This window comes from Triticum aestivum, chromosome 2B, assembly GCF_018294505.1.
Source record: "Triticum aestivum cultivar Chinese Spring chromosome 2B, IWGSC CS RefSeq v2.1, whole genome shotgun sequence".
NCBI classification, from domain to species: Eukaryota; Viridiplantae; Streptophyta; class Magnoliopsida; order Poales; family Poaceae; genus Triticum; species Triticum aestivum.
The window spans coordinates 805584514-805591600 of NC_057798.1; positions in this window are offsets into that span (position 1 = coordinate 805584514).

The window sequence follows — 7087 nt, forward strand, 5'->3', positions numbered from 1 at the left end:
CATATGATTTCAGCTGTGGCATTTGCTAATTCCTTGTACTCTGCCTCTGTGCTAGACCGAGACACGGTGGCCTGTTCCCTTGCACACCACGAAATCAAGTTAGGTCCAAAGAATATTGCAAATCCGCCAGTAGAGCGCCTGTCATCCAGACAGCCTGCCCAATCTGAAATTAAGGTCAATGCTCAAAGTGTGTTTGACATATCTGACGATGCATTTTGCAGCAGTCCAATGCACGGTAGTAGGAGCATGTAGAAACTGGCACACCTTGTTGACAGCAAAAGAAATATAAGGCCTTGTTAGGGTCAAGTACTGTAGTGCACCTACTAAACTCCTGTATTTTGTACTGTCCTCTTGATTCAAGAGTTGCCCTTCTGTGAGAGATAGTTTTTCTGAGCTGGATAATGGAGTGAAGGAGAGTTTACAACCTTGCAGACCTACCTTTTTTACCCAATCAGTTGCATATTTCTCTTGAGAGAGATGAAGTCCATCCTTGTGTTTCTTCACTTCAATCCCAAGGAAAAAATGCAAATCTCCAAGATCTTTGGGAGCAAATTCTGCACTTAAATCCTTCAACAATGATGCAATGGCCTCACTAGATGAACTTGTAACAATAATATCATCAACATATATGAGAACAAATATGCATGTATTGAGTTTATTGTAGATGAACAGTGAGGTATCTGACTTGGAAGGGACAAAACCAAGTGATTGCATCTTGTGACTAAGATGGGAGTACCATGCCCTTGGGGCTTGCTTCAAGCCATAGAGTGCCTTATCAAGTTTGCACACAAATGAGGGATTAGATTTGCTCTCAAACCGAGGAGGCTGTTTCATATACACCTCTTCTTCCAGAACACCATGGAGGAACATGTTCTGTACATCTAGCTGTCTGAGACTCCATCCCCTAGAAACATTAATAGACAGAACAAGTCGAATAGTGGCAGCTTTTACAACAGGACTGAATGTGTCCTCATAATCAATACCATATATCTTTTTAAAACCTTTTGCAACAAGCCTAGCCTTGCATCTATCAACAGTTCCATCAGATTTTATTTGGACTCTGAACACCCACTTGCAATCTATAAGATTTTTACCTTGCCGTGGGGGAACCAAATGCCACGTTTTATTTTTATTTAGTGCCACATATTCTTCCATCATTGCTTTTCTCCACCTTTCATCTCCAAATGCCTCATCTAGATTCCTTGGTTCAGCTTGTTCATCTGTGGAGCAAACTAGGCCATATTTGCTTATATGTTTATAATTGAGGGGTTGAGTTACACCTTTTTGCAACCGTGTGAGTCACCGAGATTGCACCGCAGAGTCAGCCGACACAGAGGATCTGGAGCCACGCACATGAGTTCCTGGCGCAGGTGATCCCGAGGTAGATCCGCCCGGCATCCGCACCAGATCCTTTGTGTCTCCAACACGTGATGGCAAGGTTGCATCTGCCGCAGAAGATCCCGTGTTGATGATGAAGGAAATATGCCCTAGCGGCAATAATAAAGTTATTATTTATTTCCTCATATCATGATAAATGTTTATTATTCATGCTAAAATTGTATTAATCGGAAACATAATACATGTGTGAATACATAGACAAACATAGTGTCACTAGTATGCCTCTACTTGACTAGCTCGTTAATCAAAGATGGTTAAGTTTCCTAACCATAGACATGAGTTGTCATTTGATTAATAGGATCACATCATTAGGAGAATGACGTGATTGACTTAACCCATTCCGTTAGCTTAGCACTTGATCGTTTAGTATGTTGCTATTGCTTTCTTCATGACTTATACATGTTCCTATGACTATGAGATTATGCAACTCCCGTTCACCAGAGGAACACTTTGTGTGCTACCAAACGTCAACGTAACTGGGTGATTATAAAGGAGCTCTACAGGTGTCTCCGAAGGTACTTGTTGGGTTGGCGTATTTCGAGATTAGGATTTGTCACTCCGATTGTCGGAGAGGTATCTGTGGGTTCACTCGGTAATGCACATCACTATAAGCCTTGCAAGCATTGTAACTAATGAGTTAGTTGTAGGATGATGTATTACGGAACGAGTAAACAGACTTGCCGGTAACGAGATTGAACTAGGTATCGAGAAACCGACGATCGAATCTCGGGCAAGTAACGTACCGATGACAAAGGGAACAACGTATGTTGTTATGCGGTTTGACCAATAAAGATCTTCGTAGAATATGTGGGAGCCAATATGAGCATCCAGATTCCGCTATTGGTTATTGACCGGAGACGTGTCTCGGTCATGTCTACATAGTTCTTGAACCCATAGGGTACGCACGCTTAAAGTTTGATGACGGTTATATTATGAGTTTCTGTGTTTTGATGTACCGACGGTAGTTCAGAGTCCCGGATGAGATCAGGGACATGATGAGGAGTCTCGAAATGGTCGAGATGTCAAGATCGATATATTGGACGACTATATTCGGACATCGGAAAGGTTCCGAGTGATTCCGGTATTTATCGGAGTGCCGGGGGGTTATCGGAAACCCCAGGGGGACTATTGGGCCTATATGGGCCATAGGGAAGAGGGAAGGCAGCGCACAAGGCCAGCTGTGCCCCCTCCTATAGGGGGTCCGAATTGGACTATGGAGGGGGGCGCCCCCCCTTTCCTTCTCCTTTCCCTCTCCTTCCGTCCCCCTTCCTTTTTCTAGTTGGACTAGGAAAGAAGGGAGTCCTACTCCTACTAGGAGGACTCCTCCCCTCCTTGGTGCACCCCAAGGCTGGCCGGCCTTCCCCCTTGCTCCTTTGTATACGGGGGCAAGGGGCACCCCATAGACACAACAATTGATCCCTTGGATATCTTAGCCGTGTGCGGTGCCCCCTCCACCATAATCCACCTCGATAATATCGTAGCGGTGCTTAGGCAAAGCCCTGTGTCGGTAGGTCATCATCATCGTCACCACACCGTCGTGCTGACGGAACTCTCCCTCAAAGCTCGGCTGGATCGGAGTTCGAGGGACGTCATCGAGTTGAACGTGTGCAGAACTCGGAGGTGCTGAGCTTTCGGTACTTGATCGGTCAGATCGTGAAGATGTACGACTACACCAACCACGTTGTGCTAACGCTTTCGCTTTCGGTCTACGAGGGTATGTGGACAACACTCTCCCTTCTCGTTGCTATGCATCACCATGATCTTGCGTGTGCATAGGAAATTTTTTGAAATTACTACGTTCCCCAATAGTGGTATCAAAGCCAGGTTTTTTGCGTAGATGTTATATGCACGAGTAGAACATGTGACAGCCTGATTTTTGGCCCTTTCTTTTTCTTTTGTTTTTCCGAGGTTTTTGCGTGAGTTTTCTTTTTCCGTGGCTTTGTGGTCTGGAAACTGAAGAAGATGCCCTCTTCTTTGTTTCCAGAGTGGCTTATCATTCCCAAATCCTTCCCTAGACCCTGTCATTTCCATCCTAGCCCAAATCCCAATATTCTTTTTATTTGGAATATTCCTTTTCTATAAAAAGAATAACTCCAATTGCCCTAGGTTGTGAAGAAACCTATATTTCCATCACTCCTAAAATTCCCAAATAATTATCATAATTTTTTTGGGTCATATCTTGATCAAATATGGCAAAACGTTTCATTGCCATGTTCGAAAATAATCCTCCAATATTCCTTTTTCTATTCTGCCCTGAATGGCACTTTGTTAAGGAAGTGTCATTTATATTTCTCCTATTGACTCACAACCTTTTTGGGCATGTTTATATGTCCAAATAATTGCCTCATGCACAAGTTCAAATTTATTTGCCTAGCCAGTCTTCCTCAGTGAATTTTCAAAGTTTCTGTCTGACAGAAGGCTTTGTGAAGGAAGTACTAGCTAGGAGTAGCCTAATGAGTTGAACTTTTGCACACTCCTTAATGTGCTCATATTAACCCCTTCCACCCATTTTCAGCACCATCCAATCATCTATGGGAGCACAGGAGCAAATCTTTGTTTCTGGCAATATTTTCAGGTTGTGAAGCAAGTATATTTTATATTGCTTCAAAAATCCTGATAAATTACCAGATAATTCTTATACCCGTAGAACATATCTCCACCCATTTTGGCATCGTTTCATTGATCCATTTGATCACCAATATTATTTCAAGTTTCTGGACAGAAATGATGTTTGTGAAGCAAGTGCTATTTTGGCTTGTCCATTTAGCCTGATCTTTTTACAGCATCTTTATATGTCCATATAATGAGGATTTGCCACGTTGCATCCCATTCCACCACTCCATTTGAGTGCACCATCATGGTCTTCATTTCTGGACCAAGTATGCAGTTGTGAAGCAACTGCAGTGAATCTTGATCCTTTTACCCTCAAACTCCCCAAGACTGTAGTCCTTCCTATCCTAAACATCCTAGACATCTTGTTTGGCCTCCAGCAATTCCCTGTTGATCACATTGAGCCGGTGAAGTTTACTGCAGTAAACTTCAGAGCTCACTAACTATTAAACCATTGACGTTTTCACTTAGTTACCACCTCAGTTGATATCTACCCAGGAAGGACTTACCACTAGACAACGTTTTGGATGTTGTAGAGCATTTAATGTGCCATGTCTCGTGGTGACCATGCAGCTAGCATGCCTGTTGGCGCGCTCTGTGTGCAGTGGCCGCATCCAGAGCACTGTTTGTGCTGGACCCCCTCCTCCTCTTGTTGTCTTAGAGCCCGTGATCATGTCCAACGTGTTCCCCGCATCATCGCCGTTCTCCTGGACCCCTCCCCCCTCCGGCAGCTTCCTCACCGACGCTCGCAGACGAGCGCCCACGGGAGCACAGTGCTCCGACATGTTTTAATGGCGCTCGGCCTCTTCCTCTACCCCTCCTTTGGCCTCCTCCTCCCTGTGAGCTCCTCCCTGTGCGTCACCGTCGCCTTCCCCCAAGCCCATGCGTGAGCACATGCGTCCGCAGCGCCGGACACGCGTCGCCGGCGGAGCCAGCTCGACCTCCCTCTCGCCCGGCTATTTAAGCCATCCCCGAGCCCTCCCGAGCACCCCACTCGCCTCACCTCTCTCCCAGGACCCCGCCTACCTTCTTCCCCGAGCTCCTGGAGCCCTCCTGCCCTCCCACCGCCGCCATGGCCGCCGCGGCCATCCTCTCAAATTCGGCCAAGTCAAGCTCCCTCTCCTCCTTCTACCACCAACAGAGCTCCACCCAGTCCTCGAAGACCCTCCCTGCCCTCTCATCCCATCGCTGGAGCCGTTGTGGCCGTCATCCCCGAAGATCGCCGCTGCCGGAGCCGGTTCTGTCCCCCTTCGTCGTGGCCACCCCACTCCTCTCCGGCGTCCCCTCTGCGCGGGGATGGATGCGGCAGTCCACACCGAGCTCGCCGGTGGCCTCCGTTTGGCCGGAGGTGGCCGGAGTTACCGGGGCCGGTGCCAGCAGCGCACCTGCCTCTGCTTCGGTGGGCCAGGAAGAGGAGGAAGAAGACGAAGGCGTTGACCAGCAGCATGGGCCCCGCGACCCCACCTGTCAGCCACACGAGCCGGCCCCGCCTCTGCCCCTTTTGACAAGTCTTCGCCACGTCAGCGTAAGTGGAGACGTATTTCATCAAATGCGGTTTCACTTTTTCTGTCCAGGCCCCTGTTTGAAAACCTTTTCATTACAGATAGGTCCCTGGCAGTAAAAACCTCATATCCTTTTATCCGCAACTCCAAATGAGGTGAAACCAATGCTCACTTCTTCGTTTTGTCGAGCCTTTTTGTTGGTGGCACTTTCATTATGTTTTGGCATACTGAAAATGACCATTTTGCCCCTGCCCTTACTCAGCCCCCTTCAAGAGAGAACATTTTCCGACGTTTCGTTCCGCTGCTTCAGCCTTATGGTTATCGTTGTTCCGGTGATGTTCAGTTTTGCATGTTCACTTTTGTTCTTTGTTTTCTTATACATTGTTATCATGTTATACCTGCTAGTATTACCTTTCATATGTTTATGCTGGTTAGTAGTACATGTTGATGTTGGAGATGGTCATGCTAGTCAGTATGCGATGCTCAGTGGGTATGATTTATTGTTGATATGGTGGAAAGTTATGTGATAATCTCATGATGATGTTGATATCATGTTCATGCATTTTATCATGGCTCAACATATTTGCATTCAAGTTAACCGGATTAAATTGAACTTGAACAATTGTTGGCTGAGTCATGGTGCCGCTGAATCGATGTTGACCAGTGCAACCATGCTTACCGGTATGGGACAGTCCTAACTGGGTCTATTGTTGTGCCTCTTGCCGGTTCCTCCAACGAGGGAAGGTTATGGGTGCGTGCTACCCTGATCAAGTAGGCGGAGCATAACCTTGTGTGCCCGTAGTTGTTATAGCCGGCATCCCCGTATGGGATCGTTTATGTTTTTGGGCCACGACGGTGGTCGTTGTGTCTGGAGGTAGGCACAGGGCCACCCATGACTTAGCTCAGGGAGGAGCGAGTCGGAGTGGCCGGGAGAGTGTCATGGCAGTAGGGCGGTTTTGTCGGAACGCCGTTGGTCCACCCGAATGGGAGTGCGAGGCCATGGGTTCCGTAGTGTGGGTACAGTGTACTAACCTCTGCAAAGTGTATATTAATCTATCGATAGCCGCGCCCGCAGATAAGGGCCTAGGTCGAGAGAAGGTCACACCATGAGTCAATAGTAATAAGAATAATGTGCTTAATAACAGTAAGATAAGTGGGTTGTGATCGCCGTAAGGATCACGGGCCATGTATTGGTCGGGTTGTGATCGCCGTAAGGATCACGGGCCAAGTGTTGGTCGGGTTGTGATCGCCGTAAGGATCATGGGCCATTTAGTGGTCGGGTAGTGATCGCCGTAAGGATCACGGTTTGGGACCAAGTGTTGGTCGTGGTTGTGATCGCGGTAAGGATCACGGTGGTATCGAGGATACCGAGTTGTTGTATATTCGTGATGTTGTACGAGAGTCGTGGGTAAAGATCAAGCTCCTTGTGGTCATTTACTGATTACTGCGGTATTGTTTATACCAAGCTTGATTTGATCCTGAGATGATCTTGTGATGTCTGAGGTTGGTAAGTAATGCATATGTCGGTTACGAGGTAACCCGAGCAGAATAGTGGTGCATATAGTGTCATCATGTTG